This window comes from Canis aureus, chromosome 8 (genome assembly GCF_053574225.1).
Source record: "Canis aureus isolate CA01 chromosome 8, VMU_Caureus_v.1.0, whole genome shotgun sequence".
In the NCBI taxonomy this organism is placed as follows: Eukaryota; Metazoa; Chordata; class Mammalia; order Carnivora; family Canidae; genus Canis; species Canis aureus.
The window spans coordinates 3,382,940-3,407,676 of record NC_135618.1 but is presented as its reverse complement, the minus strand read 5'-3'; the positions used below and the strand labels follow the sequence as shown (position 1 = coordinate 3,407,676).

At 35.6% G+C, this 24,737-nt stretch overlaps 1 protein-coding gene and 1 long non-coding RNA gene across 8 annotated transcripts in view; one reads left to right on the top strand and one right to left on the bottom strand.

The window, feature by feature from the left end:
* LOC144318269 (uncharacterized) overlaps positions 1–24,357 on the bottom strand; it is a 33,582-nt gene extending 9,225 nt beyond the window's left edge. For 2 of the 6 annotated variants that reach the window (XR_013384109.1, XR_013384110.1), the window contains exons 1-8: positions 24,225–24,357; positions 23,641–23,802; positions 21,242–21,294; positions 18,842–18,930; positions 16,845–16,933; positions 13,894–13,966; positions 13,616–13,643; positions 71–767 (exon numbers count right to left, since the gene is read on the bottom strand). This is a non-coding gene — a long non-coding RNA (uncharacterized LOC144318269). The remainder of the gene's footprint in view (positions 1–70; positions 768–13,615; positions 13,644–13,893; positions 13,967–16,844; positions 16,934–18,841; positions 18,931–21,241; positions 21,295–23,640; positions 23,803–24,224) is intronic. The other 4 variants (XR_013384113.1, XR_013384111.1, XR_013384112.1 and 1 more) reach the window with 4 other exon arrangements.
* The window catches only part of NEGR1 (neuronal growth regulator 1), an 813,801-nt gene that overhangs the window by 353,485 nt on the left and 435,579 nt on the right, over positions 1–24,737 (top strand). The window lies entirely within an intron of this gene.

Below are 24,737 nucleotides of genomic sequence, written 5' to 3'. Positions count from 1 at the left end.
CAGTGGGACAATACTGTCATGAGGCAAATGAGTGCACCAAGGGTAGATGAGGGCTGGGACACATATTTACCCAGGGTGCCTATGAAGGAAGTGGCCCTCTTTTGACGGAGGTCGCATCTAACTTTCGGAGTGAGGTAGTTGGGAGGTAGAGAGGCTTGAGGTTTGATTACCATGGGGGAAGTGATGGTCAGCCATAGGAAAGTGCATGGGACTTCCTCTCTGTGTGCACGACAAATCACTCAGAACTGAGTGAGCAGCTACTTCAAGACCCAGCAAGTGCTGAGGAAGCAGTTAAAAGTCTGACACCACATTGGCTTGTTCCATAAAGTGGAATGAGGGTTGGGGGATGGGCTGTTTGGGAACAGGACCAGCTCTTAAGATTGGGGGAATGGCTCCATTAGAGCATTGCCACGAGACATCCTTTAAAGCGGTGCTGACAAAGAAACGCTCGAATGTGCAGCTGCTGGGGGATCAAGATGCTGTTGGAGGTTGTTTGAGCATGTGAGAAGCAATGGGACTCTTGGGGAGCAGCTGTAGGAGGCTGTAATTGCTGGGCTCGACTGCTGACTGGAGCCATTCATTGCCGAGAGGAGCAGCTGCCGAGAGTTTAAGCAGGGGTCCCCGGGGAGCTACGGCTCGGAGCTTCCCCAGATTGAGAAGCTGCCACGGGAAGGGAAGTGCCGGTCATGAGTGGCATCCTGTGGCGACTTTGGAGTCATCCATCCAGTCCCACCATCTCGGCAGTTGGCCATGGTTGAAACACAGTCCTAGGTACATAAAGAAATGATGAGTGAATGGGTCACAAGATTGACAAAGTAGGTGTGAAGTTTGTTGTTGTTTTTTTTTAAGATTTTATTTATTTTCCATGGGACACACAGAGAGAGAGAGGCAGAGACACAGGCAGAGGGAGAAGCAGGCTCCACGCAGGGACCTGATGTGAGACTCGATCCCGGGACCCCAGGGTCACGCCCTGGGCCCAAGGCAGACGCTCAACCACTGAGCCCCCCGGGCGCCCCAGTTTGAGATTTTTAAATAACAAATTTCCTCAAACTCTGACTCGGGCATCCTTGGCTGATGTGCCGTGACATTTTGTTTTTGTTTATTTGTTTACTGAGGAACATTTTCACCCTGAAGACTGTTTAGCTGTTACACCTACTAAAACAAGGTGATATGACTCTAAAATGAGGGATTCTTTAACCATAAAACGTGTGAGAATATATCTAAAGTTTGGTACTTTTTCATATTCCCCCCTCCGCCCCGCCCCGGGGGAAGAATAACTGTCATTTTTATCCTGTTCTTAAAGTTCCTGACACTAAAATAGGGTAAGACATTTGCATTAAGAAGCCAGAAAAGAAGGTCAGCCATGGAGAACTTGGTAACATCTGTCACCAGCTTATCCACACACGGCACTGTTGTTGGATGAATTTGTGTTATAGTCACGTTAGCACGATCTAGCATTACTATGAGACTGGCCTTCTCAAATAGTTTGTGACATAATATACCTTGATGCGTTAATGATTCAATTTGCATCTTTGGGAACCAATATGGACTCACTTAAATGGGGTAAGTAAAAGCAGAATAACAGATTTTTTTTTTTTTTTTTTTGAGTGAAACAAAGATATGGTTTAAGGACTTGAGAAAGAAAATCCAGTTGGGGAAGTATCACAAGAGTCCGCACTTGAAGAAGCTCTGAGAACTAACATGGATCCTGGGGGAGCGGAAGGGACGACATGAAGGGGGAGATGTTTAACTTGTGAATGTGGACATTTTCATCTTATACTATGTCTAGTTATACGGTTATCTTGTTTAAATCTGGCGGTGTTGCTGATTTCTGTCAAAATCATTTCATCTGGAAAAACTCCATGTGGATTAAGCCACATGAGAGTCCGTTACCCTCACTTAATAGATGCTTCATTGCCGTGGGTTTTAATCAATAAACTGGACCTTCAGTCCTTGCCCATTATATAATCTGTACTGAGCGTACAAAAACATGAAGGGAGGTGAGTCAGATTTTGAGTATATTAGTGAATTGGGGTTTGAGGGACTGAGAATGCAATGTCAGAATAACAACACAAAGTAGAAAACTCATTTTTTTTTTTTTTTTAGGTTTGGCATACTCATTTTTTTTTTAGATGCAACAAACCGTATTCTTTTTTTTTTTTTTTTTTCAAAAGACCATTTTTAACAGGAAAGCTAAGTGTATTTTTCAAAGTAAATTTACCCTTGAAGCTCCTGACCTCCTAAAGACTCTTGGAAATAGTTACTTTAAGTCTGATCTGGACAAATAGGAATTGGTCTCAAGGTATTTATTTAGTGAATGAAGATGCCTCGCAGAGCATTTGAACAATTGTTTGAAGGCAGAGAACGGTCCATGTGGCTCTTCAGCTTTGTGTACCTTGGAGCGTTTCCCCCCCCCCCCCATCTCCAAAGGAGGCCCTGCCCCACTTTCTGAGACTTGGCATGTGGTTGGGATTACTGGGAGGCTTTTGAGCTTGCAGTTCACACAGCCCACTTGTCTTTGACAGTATGATATGTTCCTCTTTTAACTTCGCAGTACACAACAGCGAGATCTCCCTTAAAGGCAACCTAACTCAATCTGTGCTTTCTGAAGTGTGGTTTGTTATCCACTTTGGCTGCTGCCAAAGTATAATATGACTTACTTTTTGCATTTGCATATAGTAAAAAAAAAAAAAATGGTGTGGCCTTATCAAGATCAAGGGAGGGAATGCATGAAATCCCCGGACACTTTGAATTCACAGGAACTTCTTGGACCACACTAAGGCTTAAAATATGGTTTTAATCAAAATAGGAAGAGCTAGAGATTTCCGAAGCACAATTGTCCTTTACTTTGTTTCTTTAAGATAGGGGTAGGGGTCAGCCTTCTGGTTCCTCACCTTCTGAAAGAAGAGGGGTTATTTTTAGATTTATTTTATATTTATTATTTAATGTCACGTTACTATCCAAATGTTATGTTACCACTCTGATTTCATATGCTGCATAAATTTGAGTCCTGTCCTTGTCCCCCTCGCTGCAGTACTTGCCATTCCCTGTCATCCTCAGAAGGATACTTAAGAGTAGCCACGTACTGTGCCAAGCATGTCCTCAGTTGTCTCCGAGTATCACATACAGGTGGAAACGTTCACCTGGCCAGAGACGTAGAGGGCACACACATACCCATGGAGCTTACCCCAGCCTCTACCTTTGTTTCCTGGGCTCCTGTCATCAATGAAATAATCAAAAGTTTTTCATCACGTGTGGCTCCAGGGCACCCCCTTGTTTGAGTCTAGCCCGACAACTTTGCATATGGCTTAGATAAGACACTAGCCTTATCATTTGGAGTAGCCTCTCTGATGGAAATGATACTCCGTATTGGGGATCAAAAAGTCTCTGTGTTCTGATATTTTGAGCTGATGATCCTACATGTCGTCTTTATATTTTCAGTGTTTCATGACGAAGGGGTATTTTTTTTTTAAGGATCTCCGGATGATCCAGAACGTTGCCACCAAATTGGCAATTGCTTACAATCCTGGTGGTTACAAGAAAGAATATGAGGCTCTTGGTTTCTAATAAGATTCATTATGTTTTTCACTTCTACTTTGATTTTTTCAGTTACAAAATTAACAAAGACTTATGTGAATGTCAAAAAGTACATAATAGGCCTCGAAGTAAATGATTAGAGTTGGAAGCGCTCTCTCTGGCAAGAAGTTTGGCCAGAAGGACGAGCAAACCCTTCACTACCTGCTTCCCCCAATGAAACAACCCTTACCCAGCAGGTGCCGCCTTGAAGAACTCCGGTGTTTCACACCACTGGGTTCTTGTTCCTTCTTGACTTTCTCCTTTCCCTCCGATTAGAGTTAATCACCCTTTCTCTCAGTTGTCCTTGACTCTCTTCACTTCTTTCATAGTTTATTATTAGTTAATGTATCTTGTGTTTCTGGCTAAGATGTAAAGCACATGAGGACAGGCAATATGTTTCATTTGTACTTAATAAATATTTTCATAATGAATTCATGCTGTCAGGATTGGTGTGCCTCTGGTCCTAGGACCATGTTTTGTAAAAAAAACAAAAACAAGAAACAAAAAATAGCTTCTCCAGAATTATGATGCTATTACAGGGTTTAGGCCGTGGAAAGGGCTAATGTGTTGGAGCCTTACCTGAGCATATGTCTTAGCTCTCATGCTTAGTAACTGTGTGATTTTAGGTTTAAGACACTTAATCCCTTTGGGTCTTTGTGGATTATGAAATCTAGGTTACACAATTACCTTAAGAATTAGAAGATGAGATATGTTAAGTACTGGACAGAGTCAGTACTCAATAAATGATGCTATTACTATTTGAAGTGCAGGTCTTCTAAAAGATCTTAATGTATGTTTATAGTCAGTTGAAAAGATCAGTGATTTATTTAAACGCTTCAACTTCTGTGTTGCTCTAACTTCTTATTTAATAGAGGTATCAAAGAGAATCTTTATAAATACTAGCTACCTATTTCTCTAACTTCCTATATTTTTTCTAGTTCTTTTCTTTCTTTCTTTCTTTCTTTCTTTCTTTCTTTCTTTCTTTCTTTCTTTCTTTCTTTCCTTCTTTCTTTCTTTTTCTTTTGGAGGGGAGATGACCACTAACATAGGAGACTGCATAGGCCAAGACATTTTTCAACTTCATAATGACAAAAAAAGGCTTTGTTGTCAAAACTAAATGTCTTAAAATGCCACCCAAGCGCTTTATTAGAATTGATGAAATTCTTGCCAATCTTTTTTTTTTTTTTTTAATTTTAGACCCATTACCTCCCAGGCTGACAAATAAAGCTATTTAAAAAGTATATATGTTTCATTGTGTGGCCTTTAACTTGCATAACGGCAGACTAATTACAGACCATATTAATGGGAAAACTTTTGGTGTCAGCTAAAGGAAGAGATTTCCTTATGAATCTTATTTTTACATTCCCATGTCTACTGAGAGGTCCTCTATGGAAACTTTGGTGATATACTTTGGAAATCCAGAGGCAAGTGGTATTTCTAGTTAATTTGTTCATTTGCAGCAATAGTCTTGTGCCTCATGTACCTTTTCTGTGAAATACAGTGGAAGAAAATGTGAGTGGAGGGAAAAAAACAGAAATGATAGGGTTGAACATGTATCAACATAACAAGCACTGACATTTTGATTGTTGAAGTCAAGGATGAAGTCTGTCAGTGGTGAGACTGGCCCCAGGGTCCTGCATTCCCATGAGTGTCCTGCCAGTGTCTTCTTACAGGATACAGATGGTAGTGTGGGTTTGTTCAGAAAGGGTTAATTCTCACTCAGGCTTGCTGTCTGTGAGTCCTCTCTTGGGTTGACCATAAACTCTGGTCTCAAGGGCCTGAAATATCTCACAATCTTCTCATATTGTTCAAATTAGAATGCTTTTGTTTTAAGTTTAGCATTTGTTATGTTAATGGGAGAGAACGTTCCTATTGTGATCAATTCTTCACGTAAGAGCTTATACCAACTGAGGGATTAGAGATATGCCCAGAAATATATTGATTGTCTTGCTTAAACCAAAGGCTGTACTTAGTTATCAGTGTTTTTTCTTCCTTTGTCTTCAGAGAAATATTTTGTGTCAGAGATTGTAACCATGTGTTAATGACTATAAAATAATGAAATTCAGGAATAGCAGCTCTATTTTTTTTTCTTTTGTGTGTATGTGCCATCTCTTCTTTTGTTATAAGAGATTAGAAAGTGCTGAACAACTAGAAAGAAAATAATTGGAAATGAAATCAGGGTAAAATGAATAGAAAAAAATTCTAATCAGTTGATGAAAGCATGCCATTTGGCATTGGGTCTTCTTTCAGTTCTAACATATTGTCTTATTCTTCAAAATCTAATCTCTAAGATTGAGAAATCCAAAATTAGGAAAAAGAGGAATATCACACAAAAACCATGAGTTTACAAGTGACATCATGCAGGCTTCCTTTTTTGTTTCTTTGCCTATTCTAAATAAAACTGGAAAATGTAATGTAGAAAAGGGTTGCTTCTGTATTTTAGTAAATATACGTGGCTAGAAATATTTGAATTAGGGCCTATTGTGAACTTTTAAACCCATTCAAACTGATAAGGATTTCCTCTACAGAATTGCACTGAATCATTTGTATCAAACAATTAAAATTAGTGCTAAATATATGTCAGAAAAAAAGGGAAAATTACTTTAAAGAGTAAAATTGGAAATTACTATGAAGTAATTAAAATATGAAATCTAATAGTAAATTTTACTTATTTTTATTTATTTTATTTACACATATACACACATATATAACAGTATGCATACATATATATATATACAGGTGCATGTAAATGCTTGCATACACACTCGTGTGTAAAATCATAGTCCATTACTAATAAATGCATTGGAGATAATATGGTAGAAGTATGATAAATACATCATTGTCTAAAGTATATTCTTTGGAGCAATAATTCCAAATAGTAGTCTGCAAATAAATGGTTTCAAATAAACTTAAAAACTCTAATTACTATACTCTCCTCTAAAACATATACAGAGTAAATGTGTATAAGATTCTTTAAAAGCAATTTTTCATCATGGTGTCTATGGTAGTCAGAATATTGGCCTTCAGAGGCGTTCATGTCCTAATCCCTGGAGGATGTACATATGTTACCTTAATGGTAAGGAGTAATTAGAGTTGAATATGGAATTAAGGTTGCTTATTAACTGAATTTAAAATAGATTATCCTAGATTATTGGGTAGGCTCATTGTAATCGCAGGTGTCCATGAAAGTAGAAGAGAAGGATAGAAAATAGATCATAATGATGTGATGTGAAGACTAACCTAGCTTTGAAGATGGAGGAAGGAGCCATTGGCCACTGAATGTGGACAACCTTTAGAATTTGGAAAAAAAAATAAGGAGAAACATCACTCCTGGAACATTCAGAATAGAATGCAGCAGACCTGCCTATGTCTCAATTGTAGCCCTGGAAGACTGTTTTTGAATTTCTAACCTACAGAACCGTAAGACAGTAAGTTTCATGTTGTTTTAAGCCAGGAAGTTTCTGGTAATTTGTCAGAGCAGCCATAGACAACTAATACATGGGTTGTGTCTGTTGGATTATTTACTGTGTGCCACACTCTGTACTAAGTGCTTATTATATTATATGTAATCAACCTCAAAGGAGATAAAATATAAATATTATAATTATCCCTATTTTATGAACAAGGAAATTGGGGGAGGGGAGCTCATGTAGGTTTGACAAATTATACAAAATAATACAAATAAGAAATAGCAAATCTAGGGCTCAAATTAAAGACCAACTACAGAATTGGTGCTTTACATTTCTTATCGCTCAACTTTTACCAAACTTACTTGACACTAAAACTCTCCATTTCTCTCCAATATGCCTGTTTATTTTGGGAAACTCTACTGTAAGTGGAAAGAGACTATATTTAAGAGACAAAGATCCAAATTCCAAATTTGCTATTAAATTCCCATATAATTTTGGCTAAATAATCTTACAGTTCTTGGCCTCAATTTATTTAGGTATTGATGGCCCACAAACACTCCCTGTTCTCATGGGACTGAGTCCCTTCCTTGGCTTTATTTATACCTACAGTTAAAAGGATTTTGTATCCATCAACTTATTTGCATTATTTACAATTCCCGAAGGGCTGATGAATAGGTACATTTTTCCCATTTTATAAATATGAAAAATTGAAGTGCAAGGAAAGTTGAATTTCTTGTTGCAGATCAAAGAGATAGTAAATAGCAGAGCCAGGTCTTAAATGGATGTCATCTGTCTCCTAACCAAAGCTCTTTCCACTGTAATCCATTTAGTCATATTTTAATAAACATTGCAATACAAGATTCTTACCAAATGCTTTCCTTTCTATACCCATCTAAATACTGATAAAATTAATATACTGCCAGCCAATGTATACTTTAATCAAATCCATTGAGGAAATATCACTAACAACATATTGTCTTAGTTTTCCTTTGCAAAATGTTTCATGTATTTACATCTAGAGAATAACTCCAATAAAAGAAAACAAACAGAATAATGTTACTCTTACCAGGGTGGTGTCAGTAGTTGGAAATATTTTTTTAAAGCTCCACAGGATACTCTGACTAGAAGCCAAGGCTATAAGAAAAGCTTTAGATATGATCATGTAACCTACTCTAGAAGCTTAGAATTTTGCCAAATAAACTGAATGCTACTTTGAATATAATTTTACTTATTAATTGATGAGAATGTAGGCAGAGCTGTAAATCAGAAATAGAATGGAGTTTTTAAGTGAAATTACCTAGATTTCAATTCCCACTTTACCGTGATTAGCATCATTTCCTTTCATGAAAAATGTTAAGTTATATAATCAATGAGGGTCAGTTTAATCAGCTGTGAAATGAGGATAATCAGGCCTGTCTTTGAGGGTTCTTCTCACCTAATAGGTATGTAAGTATTTCATTTCATTACTGGCACACCTCTAAAATCAGTTTGGACTAAGAACCCTTTCAAAATATTCCAATATTTAATGTTCAAACTTCGATCGTAGTTATTTGTTTGCCTATTTATCCACTGGATTCTAAGTGTCTCAGAGGTTAAGATGATGTCTTATTTACGGTTTATCTTCAGCTTCTAGCATGTGGTCTGTCCTCCAAGAGACATTCGTTAAATATTTGTTGAATGAATGAGACTCTTCCCTGACTATTAATTAGCTGACTTAGAATGTCTGACTTTGTGGAGCTATTTTTAAAAATCAGTGATAAGGAGGGAAAAAAGCTTAAAACGAAAAACAAAATGCACTTTCCTACTCCATCTGTCAATTCTGACTTTTTCCTTTTCTGTCTGTAAGCATCCAATCATATGATAGTCTCATTTGAATCTGTAACATATTTAAGTAAATCTCTGTACTATATATAGAGTCTATGCATAACTACAATTGATGACTTTGATTAAACATATTTAACATATCTGATGTAAAATTTGCTATCTTTTTGTGGTTAATAAATCTTTCAAACACCTCCTCAATATTAATATATTGATTCAGTATTCATAATGTTTGTGAAGTCTGATTTATTTTCCATATCTGGCCAAGAGAGACTTACATCTAGAACTAACAAGATAAATCTTACACAGATTTGTGTAAAGTGGAACAAAATAAATATTCAAAAGACTTCTAAAATCACATAAAATCCCCTTTCCAGTTTAAAACTGACAATTCATTACTCTTTTAAATTGTGGGTACTTGAATGGGATGTCAGTTTGGGTTATAAAATTAACTCACTCTTGCCAGCCACTGTTATCATCTTGTCCTAGCTCAGAACAAAAAGAGCAAGATAGAAAAAAAAAAAATTGCTTTTGAATTTAGAAGTGGTTTGGTGAGATTAACCAAACAGTAACAAAGCAATCATGTTCAACAAACACAAGGAACATTAAAAGGCTATGTTTTATTCCAGGGTGTATCTTTGAAGAAAGAAAAAAGTAAACTTTCAGAATCATGCCCAGTAGAGAAACACTCTTCGGTTTTCAGTCCTATTTTGCCTGATTTTGGGGGCCACTTTATGAGAGAAAAGCCACAAGCCATTTCAAATGGGCTCCTGCAGATACGCCCTGCTATGTAGCAGCATGAAGCAATCCCTTCTCCAAAGCGTCATCTCTGTGAATTAACCATTACACCTTTCATCTTTAGGATGGTGCCCACAGAGCATTGTAGCAGAGACTAATTGTTTTGAATGCATCATAAGCAATCCAAAGGGAACTCTCCAAGTATCTCAGCAGCAAGAGCCCTTAAAACCACTGGTACCATAGGAAATTCCATATTTAAAAACCTGAGTGCTTTCAAGTGATTTGCCCTATGTCAACAGTTAAACTTTACCCTGTTTTAAAACTGCACGTGTATTTAAGAAATAAGGAACGATAAGTCAGCTCATTTTCTTAGATTTGAGAAAAGAAGGAAATAGAAAATAGGAAATAGAAATATTAACACACGAATTAATTTGGAATAGAGACACATGATGGTTTAGATGCTGCTGTAAGGGATTAATAACTATGACAACTGATTACACAGAGTTAAGATAATATAGTGTATATGTGGAAGATGTTTAGGCATCAAACTGAAATTACCATAAGGGTCCCAAGACCCATTGGAGTTGAGCGATTTGATAGGTCATAAAGGTAGTAACAAAAGGAGTCAAGTAGACCTAAGTTTAAAATCTGTTTCTTTCCCAGTTGGAGGACCTCTTAGAGCGTCCTTTCTACCTTTTGAGGTGAGTTGTCCACCTTCTGAGGACGTTATATAGTACTGAAGCATCTGACGGGGCTCCTGTCACACTTCATGTTGGACTCATGTTCGTTTTTTTCTCTTTCTGTTCTCTTTGGAGTTCCAGCACATTTGCTAGAATAGTTCAGTGTTTGAATTAAAATTGTCATAATTCAGACTTGTAACTGTGGTTAAGATTTTGGACATGTTTGCATTAAATGAGGATGAAAGCTGTGCTGGAGAAGATTTAGAGGCATGTTATAGAGAAGAGACCAAGTGACTATTTCAGCTGGACCTAACTGGTGTCTTTTTCACATTCTGTCTCTGCTATTTTTTAATCTCTTCAAATACATTATTTCATGCTTTTAACAAAGGTTAAGTCAATGTATTGGCCAGTTATGTTCACATTAAATTGGAGTCAGTAAGTGCTATATAGTTTCTAGACACCTACTTTGGAGATACAGTAATGAACACAGAGACCAGACCTAGAATTTGCTTTTAAATCTTGATGAAAATGCTCTCTTTTTATGTGTTTCATCTGCATTGAATTAGAAATAGTATATTCTCTTATAAATATTGATCACTTTTGGTTTAACGTTTTTCAAATAAAGTACTGATAGAGAATGAAATAATGCACCATATGGCAGAGACAAGAAGAAATTATTTCCTATCATGTTTTTCCCTGGAAACAACTGGAGTTACCTCATGGGCTGGCTGGTAATTAAAATAAGAATAATAAAAATAAGAAAATCCTAGAGGAGAAAGTAAAAGGGAGAATCTTTCTGATCCTCAGCTGACTTACTAAAGACTGTCTTTACTAATTGCTTCTTGGAGGTAGGTAAGAGTTAAGCATAGCTAAGAGATAAGGGGCTGCCTCTAGGAACACCTTCTGAAATCCCGGTTATCAGGATGCAAAATACACAATTCACCTAATACTGTATTGTGTTGTTTAGTATTGTGTTGTTTAGTTGATTGGATGGTTTTGATACAGAGAAAGAGTTAATAGACCGTATATTTCTAATGAGGCTTCAAAATGTCATTTTATTAAATCATAAGTGTATTTAATGTGCTTGTCCAATCTGCCTGTGAGAATAATGTGTTAAATCTCTTATTATATATGGATTCATTTCTTCGGAAAGCAATTACTATTGGATCCTGCTTTAAACATATTCTCTTTTTGTTTTACTTTCTAATTCTTCCTTTTTTTAAATTTTTATTTATTTATGATAGTCACAGAGAGAGAGAGAGAGAGAGGCAGAGACACAGGCAGAGAGAGAAGCAGGCTCCATGCACCGGGAGCCCGACGTGGGATTCGATCCCGGCTCTCCAGGATCGCGTCCTGGGCCAAAGGCAGGCGCTAAACTGCTGCGCCACCCAGGGATCCCTAATTCTTCCTTAATCAGAGAGACTATTCTAGACTATAGTTAAACTCAGAAAGTAAATTTTATTTTATTTGTTCCATCAAGAACCTGAAAGACGAGTTAATGGCCAATGGGTCTCAAATTGTTTAACTTAATAAGTAATCTTCATGATTTTGATTTTTATTGATTATATTTACATTGTTCTAAGAATTTGCTTCTAGGTCAGAGGAAAACTCCAACTAAACAGTGAACTTCATTAATATGAGTAATATATAAATATAAAGAAAACTGTTTATCTAAAAATACAGGAATAGATGGGAATTTTACATTTTAATTCATCAAAAATTTAATTCAACAAAAATATTATGATTTTAAAGTAAATAAACGTTATCTAAACACATAGTTTCAGTTATAGTGAGAAAAAGTTAACTTTTTTTGTTGTTGCACACAGAAGCATTAAAAACTCATTTGAAAATTGAAACTGAGTATTTTTTCAAATATCTCAACCAAAATATTGGATCAAATATCTGTATTCTTAAGACAGAGTTACATAGTGAGAAAAAAACAAGTTGATTACACAAAAATGCCCGGATTAAAGAAGAAGAAGAAGAAAAAAAAAAAAAAAACCTTCCATAATCCTTTGGGAACATTCTATTTTTGCAAATACTGAAGGTTGCTGCTGTAGCATTCATTCAAAAGTTGTACTAGGGATAGACTGGATTACTGAGCCTGTATTGGAAGCTTTGTATGGAGTAGGCTCGCATGTTTGGTATGATACGTAGTAGAATCCACACTGCTGACTGTGGGGTCACACAGCCTTGTTCTACACAGATGTGTGTATCAGGAGTAAAATTGCCAGATGCCAGTGTTGTCTTGATTTTGAGTTCTTTCTGGACACCGATTGAGTGCGTGGATGCCAAATGAGTAGAAATTCTAATAAATGTGACCATTCTTCAGTGAGTTTGCTTGCAGAAACAGGAAATTGTGTAAGGATTGGCCTATGCAAACTCTAGTGTAAATTTGTTCCCAGCTGCCTTCATGCAGACAGACGTTACTTCTTAAGAAGAGACTGCTAGTTTGGGCAGCCCTAGTGGCGCAGTGGTTTGGCACTGCCTGCAGCCTGGGGTGTGATCCTGGGAACCTGGGATCAAGTCCCATGTCGGGCTCCCTGCATGGAGCCTGCTTCTCCCTCTGCCTGTGTCTCTGCCTCTCAGTCTCTCTCTCTCTCTCTGAATAAAATAAATAAATCCTAAAAAAAAAAAAAAAAAAAAGAGAGACTGCTAGTCTTGCCAAGCCCTATGTTGGAAGAAACACAGAGACAAATCCTGACTTACAGTGTTCAAAAGTTTAAGGAACATCGCTACTACATTAAATTTATAGTACTTTATGAGACTTTGTGTCTACCATGACAATTGTAGAATGAAAAGAAAGTCAACTTGATTATTATTTGGAGATCATGCCACAGACATCAAACAATTATGTCCAGTCATGTAGAATTGGCACATAAGAGTTGTTAACCATGCTATTTTATAATGTATAATATAATTTATCTGTTAATAATATAAATTAATTTCATTAAGTAATATCTCCTTGAAATAATGTTATTTTTTAAAGAATTTATTTATTTATTTATTTATTTATTTATTTATTTATTTATTTATTTATTTAAGAGAGAGAACACAGCAGGAGGAGGAGCAAAGGGAGAGAGACAGAAAATCTCAAGCAGACTTTGTGCCAAACCCAGAGCCTGATGGGAGATTAGGATCCACAACCCTGAGATCATGACCTGAGCCAAAATTAAGTCAGCCCTCAACTGACTGAGCTACCCAGGTGCACCAAAATAATGTTATTAATAAACATACCCAAGCTCCCTCTTTTTCTCTTGGTATGATGCTGATTGATGTAGCTGCTCCCCTTACATCACAACTGCTTTTGTCCCTAAGGCACTCTTTTGTACTGGATTTCATTTGGGCTAGATAAAAAGATAGACTACAGCACTTTAATATAATACATACCAGAGTGATGAAGTCATCACTGGAAGCTCTTGTACCATGTAAATAGTAAAAGCAAAGTAATAAATCAGTTGTTATTAAATGAATAAATAAGACTGATATAAATTATAAGACCAGAAATTTGTTTCTGCACACTAACATTAAAGTCAATAAATAACAGCATGCATACCACATATCTGACTGATTAATCGATAGGAAAATTATTATTTATATAAATATATATGTGAAATCCTTTAAAGAAAGAGAGAAAATGTGTAACGGAAATGTGTTTGAACACATACCAAAATTTATAGATGATCAGTCTTGTCACATGATTAAATGCATCACCTTAGTCATGGGACTTCCAGGACATCTCTAGATGAAAGATTGAGGTCATAATGGGGCTCGTTGACTGATTTAAAACTAACAATACCTGACATATTAAATATCTTAGTTGAAATGCTATCATCATATAAAAATCTTTTGTCAAGTTTGGTTAATATTTTATAAAATGAAGTGCAAAGAAATAGCATTGAAAATAAAATTCCTGCTTTAATTTTGCTGGGGAGCAGAAGAATTTTAAGCCAAATAAGATTTATTATTTTAGCAAATATACTAAAGATATGAACGGACATTAAAAAGTGGTTATATACCATCACAGTGGTATCAAAAGTCAGCAAGGCTTGTATTGGTGCAGAGAAGTAAATGTGGGCTTGCGTAATAGTAATATGAAGACAACTTAGTTTTATGATCTTTTGACTGTGATCTCTGGAGATTTACATATTTTGGAACAAGTTTCTTCACCTTTATTTGATCTAAATATCCCTATTCTTTTTTTTTCTTAAGATTATTTATTAATTTGAGAGGGAGAGAGAAAGAAAGAAAGAGCATGCACTCGTGCAGGCGGAGGGAGAAGCAAACTCCCGGCTGAGCTGGGAGCCCAATACAGGGCTGATCCCTGAGCTGAGGGGAGGTGCTTAACCAACTGAGCCACCCAGGTGCCCCAGGATATCCCTATTCTTTTTTTTTTTTTTTAATTTATTTTTTATTGGTGTTCAATTTACTAAGATACAGAATAACCCCCAGTGCCGTCACCCATTCACTCCCACCCCCCGCCCTCCTCCCCTTCTACCACCCCTAGTTCGTTTGGATATCCCTATTCTTAACGTAACTAAATTTCATAGATAGATTAAAAACTACAAATAGGAAATTGATAAAGGAGGATTAATCATAGCATTTTAATAATTCATTGGTCGATTCTAGCCTCAAATAGTTTATCCTGGTCCCATAATATAGCTAATAAGCAATTATCACAAGGAAACATGAAAATATAATCTATAAGTGAATATGAGTGATATATATTAGAAAGTGTATTTTAGAATTAGCAATAACATCTTGTTGCTCATATTGTAGTTATTGTGCTACCTAAATGTATTCATTAAAAAATTTATAGGGGTGCCTGGGTGACTCAGTTGGTTAAGCGTCCCAATTTCTGATTTTGGCTTAGGTCATGATGTCAGGGTCATGGGGTCGGGCTCCATGTTCACCAGGGAGATTCTCTCTCCTTCCACCTCTCCTCCACACTTGTGCTCTCTCTCTCTCTCAAATAAGTAAAATCAATCAATCAATCAATCAATCTTTTTTTAAAAAAAGGATAAATTATATGTGCTCTAGTAGAGCACTTAGCGATGAATGTTTTAAAAATGATCATAGTTTCAGTCATGACCTTACGGATATTGGGTTAGAGTATGAAAAGGTAAAATTTATTAAGTTCCGAAGTGATAGATTTATATTTGAGATAAAATAACAACTTATAAGAGGTTTAGGTCAAACTTGAAGAAGTGGGTAGGTCCCACTGTATAGCACTGAATTTTGGGGCTGAATAAATAAACAGTATCTGACCAAGCAAATCATCACACAGAGCACAGCTGCTATAAATACAGTGCCTATAATAGGTTTGAGCTCCTTGTAAGAATAAATGATTCTGAGTATCTTGTGAATTAAAATAAACTAAGATATTTTTCAGTAGTAACCCTTATGGGAAGATTCTTAACTGCTATTAATTTCTAACTTTTCTGAGGGGGCAATAAAAATACATAAACTGACAAATGCCCTTGTGTTAAACAAGCCTTAATGAATGCATCTCTGGGTTCTTCAGGATTTAAGTTTTTAAAAGCACACTGAAAAAAAATAATAAAAATAAATAAAAATAAATAAAAGCACACTGATCACATATTGCACTTATATTTTATCACCTAGTAAATAAGCACTGGAGCAGTGGGTCTTGGTGCTGTGATATCCAGTCTTGTCCTTACTAATGGGCCCTTAAACTTATATATACTTCTATGTCTGCCTCTTTCAGTTTCTAAGAAAAAGGAATGGGAAGACCTTTTCTTCCTTAATTTGCCTGAACTTGCAATTAACAATACAAATATTTGTGATATTTTGAAGAAAAATAAACATTATGATAATTATATTATTTCCCCATTTTTGTGATCTTATGGTTAAAAATCAAATATAAGATATTTATACCTTGGGCAGCCCAGGTGGCTCAGCGGTTTAGCGCCGTCTTCAGCCCAGGGCATGATCCCGGAGTCCCAGGATCGAGTCCCACATCAGGCTCCCTGCTTGGAGCCTGCTTCTCCCTCTGCTTGTGTCTCTGCCTCTTTCTCCCCCCCCCCCACCCGTGTGTGTGTGTGTGTGTGTCTCATGAATTAAAAAAAAGGTCATGATCTTAAAAAAAAAGATATTTATGCCTCATATTTAAGAAAAAGTTCTTTGAAAAGACACTCATCTAGTGTTACAAGGCCCTGCATTGGTTAGGAGGCAACTCCTATCCCAGGGTTCCATCTTGATGATTGTTCCATCTTCTGTAAGCCAGTTTCCTACGTTAGTAATCAATGTACTTGGTTGTTCATTCAATAATAGTATTTTTAGCACTTAGATCATACCATGTACAGTAGGACCTAGGGATTTAGCAGTATTTAAGATAACCTTTGGAAGTTGTTTTCATGAAGTTTACATTCTAGTTGAAGGGAAAAGCATAATAAATAAGACATGTATCAGGTACTAATAATATTACCAATATGTCAGAGGTAGTTAATAAAAGATACTTATTATTAGCACTAGTAGTAGCAGTAGGAGTAGTACTAGTAGTAGTAACGATATAGTAGTAGTAGTAGTAATGATAGGTTCTTAGGGAAATAAGTATCAAGGTCATTCTTTATTTTTGCATCATTTTGTTTCTACTTACTATGTCTCAAATTCAAACGTCATTTTCAGATTTCAACCACACATTAATATAATGTTTTGGACAGGTCCATATGGCTGCTTCATTGATACCTCAACAAATACAGATCACATCGCTAAGATTAATGTCATCATCAGATGATTTTAGAGTAGAAAAAGGTTGTTTTAAGGTTTCATGGATTTATGTTCAAATCATTTTCTTATACATTACTTGAAGATTAAAAATAGGAAATATTTTTAAACTCTTTTACACTTTTAAGCTATGAAGATAATAATGGTGATGGTGATTATATATTTTCTTTCACTATTCTCTATTTCATACCTACACACAATTAGAGCCTGCATTATTTCTCTGTTTCAGTCTTTTCCATTCAATGTATCTTTCCCAGGTTAAATTAATATTAACTAAGCAAAACATCTGCATTTTGCGTGGAATAATTCTGTACATACTGAGAGATGAGTTGAGCAAATAAATGTGCTTTCCATCTCTATCTTCTGTAATTGTGGTTACAGCTTAAATCTTATGTTTCCTCTTAAAAGTTATTAAAACATGCAAACATTCTTTTCCCACATTAATTGGAGCCCTGCCCTCATTTTCCAGTCCATAGTTGGCTACCCTGCAAGTTAAATAACTCTAATTATTAAGATTCAAAACATTACATGTATCAGTGAAGGCAATTAAGATGATTTGAATATTATTAAATGAAAATGAACTATTTCTGTTTCAAAAAACTAAATAAATATGCTTAGGGATTTTTTACATTGTTAAATTGCCTCAAAAATAATTGGACAATTCAATATAATAAAGTGAATGTAATAAATAATTTTAATTCATAACAATAAGTAATGTGCTTATTTGCATGACTAGGATAAAGAATGCATGTGTAAATACTAAACCAGAGACTAATAGGGGAAAGCATGGGGTTATTTTACTTCTAAACTTCTAGTTCACGAGTTATGACACTGTACTGTGATGAAATTTGGCCTAACTCCACTGTACCATCCTTTATAAGAGTTCTTAACCCCCTCCCATGTACCATGTGATAAAATATCAGATCAAAGAAATTGCATAGGCCTTTCCTTGAGCAGGATTTCACACTCAATGACATAATTGTTTGGTGTGATGTAGAGAATGAAAAAATACTTAAGCAGTCAGTGCATCAGCAAGGGTTCTACTGGTTGTGTAAAACTCAGACATTTTCCTTCATTAGTTATGTTTTCTCTGTAGGCCTGTGAAAAGACTCAGGTGTTCCCGATGGCTATCTTATAGGAAGGCCATAAGGAGAACTGTGGGGCCAGAGGAGAATTTGCACCCATGAGAATGGATCCTCGACTCATAGTACTGACATTTTGGATAATTGATAAAGCCAACAATAGTTCCTGTTGGATGAGATCTGGATACTAAGAGGCGAATATGGAAAATTTCAGACCAACCTGCTTTGAAACGAAAGAAAATGGCTTCTTATCTAAATAAAGTAGTTCCTAACTATGAATAATATGACCTTGGATTAAAGACCTTTTAACCCTAATTAAAAAAGCTTTCACACATGAATTTAGATCACATTTAATTGGAATTATAAATATTGGTTTTAATTTGGGTAATTGGGGCTACATGCAGATACTATAAAATTGAAATGCAGTTGTGTAACATTTTAACTGTTTCAAGGAGTTGGGGCTCCTAATGTGTGTGCTCTCAATAATTTCTTCCTCAGTATTTGTTCCTTTCCATTGTAAAACTATCCCTGCTCAAGGACTCTTTCAAGGCTTAAATCCCTATCTTCTTTTCCCAACCATCTGGTATCAAAGAATCTCTGTCGACTACTTGTTGATCCTTTGAGCAGGTCAGCTCCTACAGATGGCCTTGCTTGCACTGTCTCCCTATTAACCCTTGGATGATCCTCCATTTCTGAAATTCAGAGGTCAGTACTGACTCAACGTGGAACTTCCCCCTTTCCCCGGTCTCATTTTTAAGGTCTACGTTCTAAACTTTTATATATTTACGTAAGCAGTTCAGAAGCCAGTGACAAATAACTTGGTGCAACTGTTTAGCAGGCATCCAAGGAGGGACAATGGTTTGATTTTCCAGTTTTCTGAAAGAGATGAAAAAAAAAAATGGACTTCTTCCCCATGGAATTTTAACTTTGCACACATTTTTCCATGGTAGTCCTAGGCATATATGTAAAAGATGGCTTTTTTTTTCACTGAAGCAGAACGTTTGGATATCAATTATTTCAAGATATGTTTTAAACTTCGAAAGTTTATTTAAACTTTAAGGGAAACAAATTGTATAGTAATTTTCTCATTAAAAAATGTTTTGATGTCTATAAACATTTTATAGGATAAATCTTAGAAAGGATAAAAATTTATTAATAAGAAAACAAATGGGATGCTCAGTTGGTTAAGCATCTGGCTTCAGCTCAGGTCATGATCCCAGGGTCCTGGGATCCAGCCTCATATCAGGCTCCCTGCTCAGCAGGAAGTCTGCTTCTCCCTCTCCCTCTGCCTCCTCCTCCCCGCTCATGTTCTGACTCTGTCTCTGCCTCTCTTTCCCTCTCAAGTAGGTGAATAAGATCTTTAAAAAATAAAATAAAAAATTTTAAAAAAGAGAAAAAAATTAAAAGACCCTGACTTACCGCTAAGAAAGAACATATTAGCCTCCCTAGTCACTGATACTATAAAAACCAACCAGCCTGATTTTAAAATGTCATTGAGTGCCTTTAGTCAGTCAGACTTGGAAAGAAAAATTATTTACTATTTATAGACTCTCCGTCATTCCTGGTTAATGAGTCTTATGATTAGTCATGGCACACTGGCCATTGTGACGTTGAAAACGTAAAACTTCTCAGGTCGTTCAAAAAAAATACTATCTCTAGGCCAAAATCCTCTTCTGACTTTGTGAATGAGTCAAGACTATTATCTTAACATTTCAAAATTGAAAATGCTTTTCTTCCTCTGAACACATGAATAGGCTATGTCTCATTCTTCTGATCATTATTAGGTGAATATACTGTTAAACTGATTAATTTTAGATTAGTATTCCTCAATTTTTTAATAGGAACTTAATATCTAATACCAAAGAGATTGACCAATTTGAGATAAAAAAATACAAATACCAAAAAAAAAAAAAAAAAAAAAAATACAAATACCCTAAAGTTTTAGATACTTTTTATACTTTTACTGTAGAATTTCTTTGATTTTTATGCCATTGGTAAGTTTTTATTGTAGGAAATCAATCTACTCTGTATTTTAAAATAGGGCTAATATGCTTTTTTCTTCATGTGTATAAATATTAAATATAAGTTTTTTGTTTACAGATTTTATTTTTACGTAATTTTTACATTCAACATGGGGTTTGGACATACAAGCCTGAGGTCAAGAGTCACATGCTCTACTGACTCAGCCAACCAGGCCCCCCTTCAAATATAAACTTATAAGCTGTATTTGTTATCAGCCCTAAATAATGTCTTTCAAACTAGGGTCACAAATATAGAAACGATTTTAGATATTTTATACTAGTATTTCAGATTTCTCCTTTTGCAGGTGAAAAAGGTTACAACAAAGCGGTTGCAGGATTTATCAAGGAACAAGTAACTAACTAGCTGCACAGCTGGGATCTGAGAGCTATCTTTTTTTTATTTTAAATCCAATGTAGAACATCACCTTTTTGTCCTGCTTATCTGATTTTATGTTATATTGAGCTATCCATATTGGGGTGTGGGAGAAAATCTGATGTTTTTTCATTTATACATGTTTTTGAAATGGAAAACAGGGGCATAATACTTTGAGTTATAGAATATACACAGTGATACTGTACTTTAAATCTGAACAAAAAAGAAATACTCAGCAATTATTTTATCAGCTGAGAAATTCAAAAGGGAGTCAGTCCAGGATGGATCAGTGTAGATGGTATGTGTAACATGGCTTCAGAAGTGCTTAAGGACACAACATTTGCAGTCAGTCCAACCAACTTTGAATCTCAGTTTACTAGATTGTTACCTTTGACTTTAATCTCTTCATGCCTCAATTTTCTCATTTCTAAAATGGAGATAATCTAAATTGAGAATCCAGAAATAAACCTTCATATTTATGGCCAATTGATTTTTCACAAGGATGGCAAGACAGCTCAACAGGGAAACAATAGCCTTTTCAACAAATGGTGCCGAACTACTGGATATCCACATGCAAAAAAATTACATTGAACCCCTACCTCAGGTTATGTCCAAAAAAAAAATGAACTCAGAATGGATTAAACACTTGACGGTCAGAGCTGCAACTATAAAACTCTTAACAAGAAAACATAAGAGTAAATCTTCAGGGCCTTAGGTTAGGCAGTGGTTTCTTGAATATGGCACCAAGAATACAAGCATTAAAAGGGAAAAAAAAAAGATAAATTGTACTTACTGAAAATTTAAAATGTCCTTGCTTCAAAGGATCTCATCAAGAAACTGAAACAACTACAGAGTGGGAGAAATTTGCAAATCATGTCTCAGGTAAGGCACTAGTACTAAAATATATAAAGAATTCTTACAACTAAACAAGGAAATGACAATCCGATTAGAAAATATTCAAAACATTTTGAATATATGTTTCTCTAAAGAAAATATACAACTGGTCCATAAGCACATAAAAATATGTTTAACACAATTCAATAGGGAAATGCAAATCAAAACCATAAGATACCAATTCACACACACTGAGATGGCTATAACTAAAATGAATTATAACAAATATCGGCAAAGATGTAGAGCAATTATAACCCTCAAAACATTACTGTTGGGAATGTAAAAAGGTATAGGTGTTGTGATAAACAGTGTGGTGGCTATTCCTCAAAAACTTGAAGAGTTTACCATATGACACAGCATTTCTACTCCTATGTATATATACAGTAGAACCAAAAATATACGTTCACATAAAAACTTGTACCTGGGTGTTCTAACAGCATTAATGACAACAGCCCAAAACTGGAAACAACTCAAATGTCCATTAACTGATAAAAATATAAGCAAATGTGATATATGTGATTATGGAATAGTATTTGGCCAAAAGAAGGAATAATGTGCTGATATGCTGCAATATGGTTGAATGTTCATATATTATATTAAGTGAAAGAAGCCAGAAACAGACAGCCACATAATTTATGATTCTGTGTACATGAAATGCTTAGAACAGAAAAATCCTTAAGGTTGAAAAATAAATTGGTGGTTGCCAAGGGCCAGAGGGAAAGGGGAATGAAAAGTGAATGCTAATGGATGGGATATTTCTTTTTGGGGTGATGAAAATATGGGGATAGTTGCATAATCTTGTGAATATACTAAAAACCATTGACATGTGCAAATAAAAGGGTGACTTTTGTCGAATTTAGATTATATCTCCATAAAAATGAAAAATAATCATCTGCTTTAAAGGACTATTGTGAGAATAAAATAATATATGAAAAAGGAAGCACTGTACCTAGTAAATAGTAAGTACCCTTTAGGTTATATAATAATGATGATGAAAATAACAAAATCTTAGACCATTTGAGACATACAAGAAAGATACACACTAGGACCTAACTTAAAACCTAATATACCTATTTTCTTAGTCTCTCTTGCACAAGGTTCCAAAATGTCCTTATGAGGGCAAAATGGTAGCTAACGCCGGAACCATGCCATGAGTATGCCTGGAGACCATAGATGTTCCTGATATATTTTAGTAGTATATATATGATCTCTTTCCTAGAGTTCATTCATCCTTTCTCCTTTTATTTTTTCTTTTCTTTTCTTTTCTTTTCTTTTCTTTTCTTTTCTTTTCTTTTCTTTTCTTTTTTCCTTCCTTCCTTCCTTCCTTCCTTCCTTCCTTCCTTCCTTCCTTCCTTCCTTCCTTCCTTCCCTTAATGAAACTCATTGAAGGACTTTAGATTTTATTAGGGAAGGATATTTGTCTTTAGCAAATTAGTTAACATTAGTAATCAAGATCCTCTAGTCTCAATCGAATCCCAAACAGTATCCCAGTTACTTAACATCTTTAGTTTTACTTTCCTTACCTATAAACCATAAACTGAGGATAACTCATATATCTCGGTGGTGTTTTAAGATGAAGTGATATCATGCATTTAAAGCATTTAGTATAGTACTTGTTGCATGGTAACTGCTAAATAAATAGAAATATTGTTATTATCAATTGTTATTAATTCTAGCAGGGTGCTTCTAAGGACGCCTACTCCTGCTTGAATTTACCTCCTTTTATGCTTGAAGTATTTAGGATATTTTGTGCGGGTCTAATTGTAGGACTCAAGAGAATACCAAAAGACCGTCTGTACTTCTATTCTAAGTCAGTTTTTTTTTCTATTCATAGAAAACTCAGAATTTAAAATGATATAGCACATTGGCTAACCACTCTGGGAGAGGAACAAAATGAAGAATAAATTATGGGACTGTCCGGCTATTCAGACATATGTTTGTCATTCTAAAGACATGTAAATGTGTAGTCTTAGAAGTTTGAGCTCCCTGAATTTCTCTCTTACTAGCCATGGCAGCAAGATCACAGCAGCAAAGGACATGTGAATAGTATTCGGGTATGGCATGTAAAGATGGTTAGACTGTAGGAATTCACACAGAGAAAGTTTACTTCCACCCGAGCGTCCAAGAGAATATATATTTCTTATCCTTAGGAAACAAAGAAAAGATGTAGAGCACAATACAGGGGAGCAAGAACCATGGTGGTAAAATAAAAAAAAAAAAAAAAAAAAGAAAATCCTAAGAAGGGGGAGAAAAGTAAATAAAAGGCTTGAATTTTAAAAAAACTGTTAAGGGGAGCACCTGGGTGGCGCAGTGGGTTCATCAGCCAACTCTTGGTTTTGCCTCTGGTCATGATTTCAGCGTGGTAAGAATCAGCTAGTGTCTGGCTCCCTGCTCAGTGCAGTCTTCCTAGGTTTTCCTCTCCCTCGCTCTGCCCCTTTCCTCCTTCGATAAATAAGTAATCTAAAATGAATAGATTTAGACAGATAGATAAAATTTTTAAAAATTGTTAAGCTTTCATATAAATGCATTAATAGTTTGTGCCCTAAATGGAATCTTGTCTTAGCGCTGGTCAATATAAAAGAAGCCGAGTGACAAGAGTAAGCTGTGCTCATTCCTCACTTGTTAGTATCTCCCTGCTTCAGAAAACTAGTAAACATAATGGATATAAAAATATAATAATAAATAGCTCTCAAGTAGTGTTACATCTGGTTTATCTTCACTGAAGATATTGCTGCCTGTTTAAGGCAAATTGAGGAGTGGCTGAAATGATATAACAAGTGTAGTGTGGCTCGCACAACCTATCATTCCATTGCAGAAGATGATTAATGTTAAAAAGTGAAGATAAGTCTAGTACCCAAAATAGAATAAAATAAATAACTTACCGGATGAGATGTAAAGAACTATGGACTCATTTATCTGTCCCACCCACAATTTCCCCTTCCATCTCTGCCTTCCTTCAGTATCTTTTCCCCCATAACCCTTGACTAAGCATGTACTCTGCACACGCCCTTGTAGTATAATTGGTGGCCACGGAGACAGATAATATAATATCTAGTAATCGTTGCCATGGAATCCCCACGTTAATACTAGGGAAGAAGAATGCAATGTAAACTTTAGGTCTTTTTTTTTTTTTAACTTTAGGTCTTAATTGTTCTCAGATCATCGCTGCTACAGGAAACACTAACATTTTTGTTTACTGTCCTTACTAGGACATACCTAATCATCGTCATTCTCAAAAGAATATGTTTATCAGGTTTTGACTTCAAGAAACTCCCCTGGACTAGTCCAAGCCCTTTGTTAAAGTTTTCAACACCTTTTATTCCTTTGTGTATAATTAGCAACTCCTTTGAAAGCCTGCAAACATTAGAGTTCAGGTTTGTCATAAGAACTGTTAA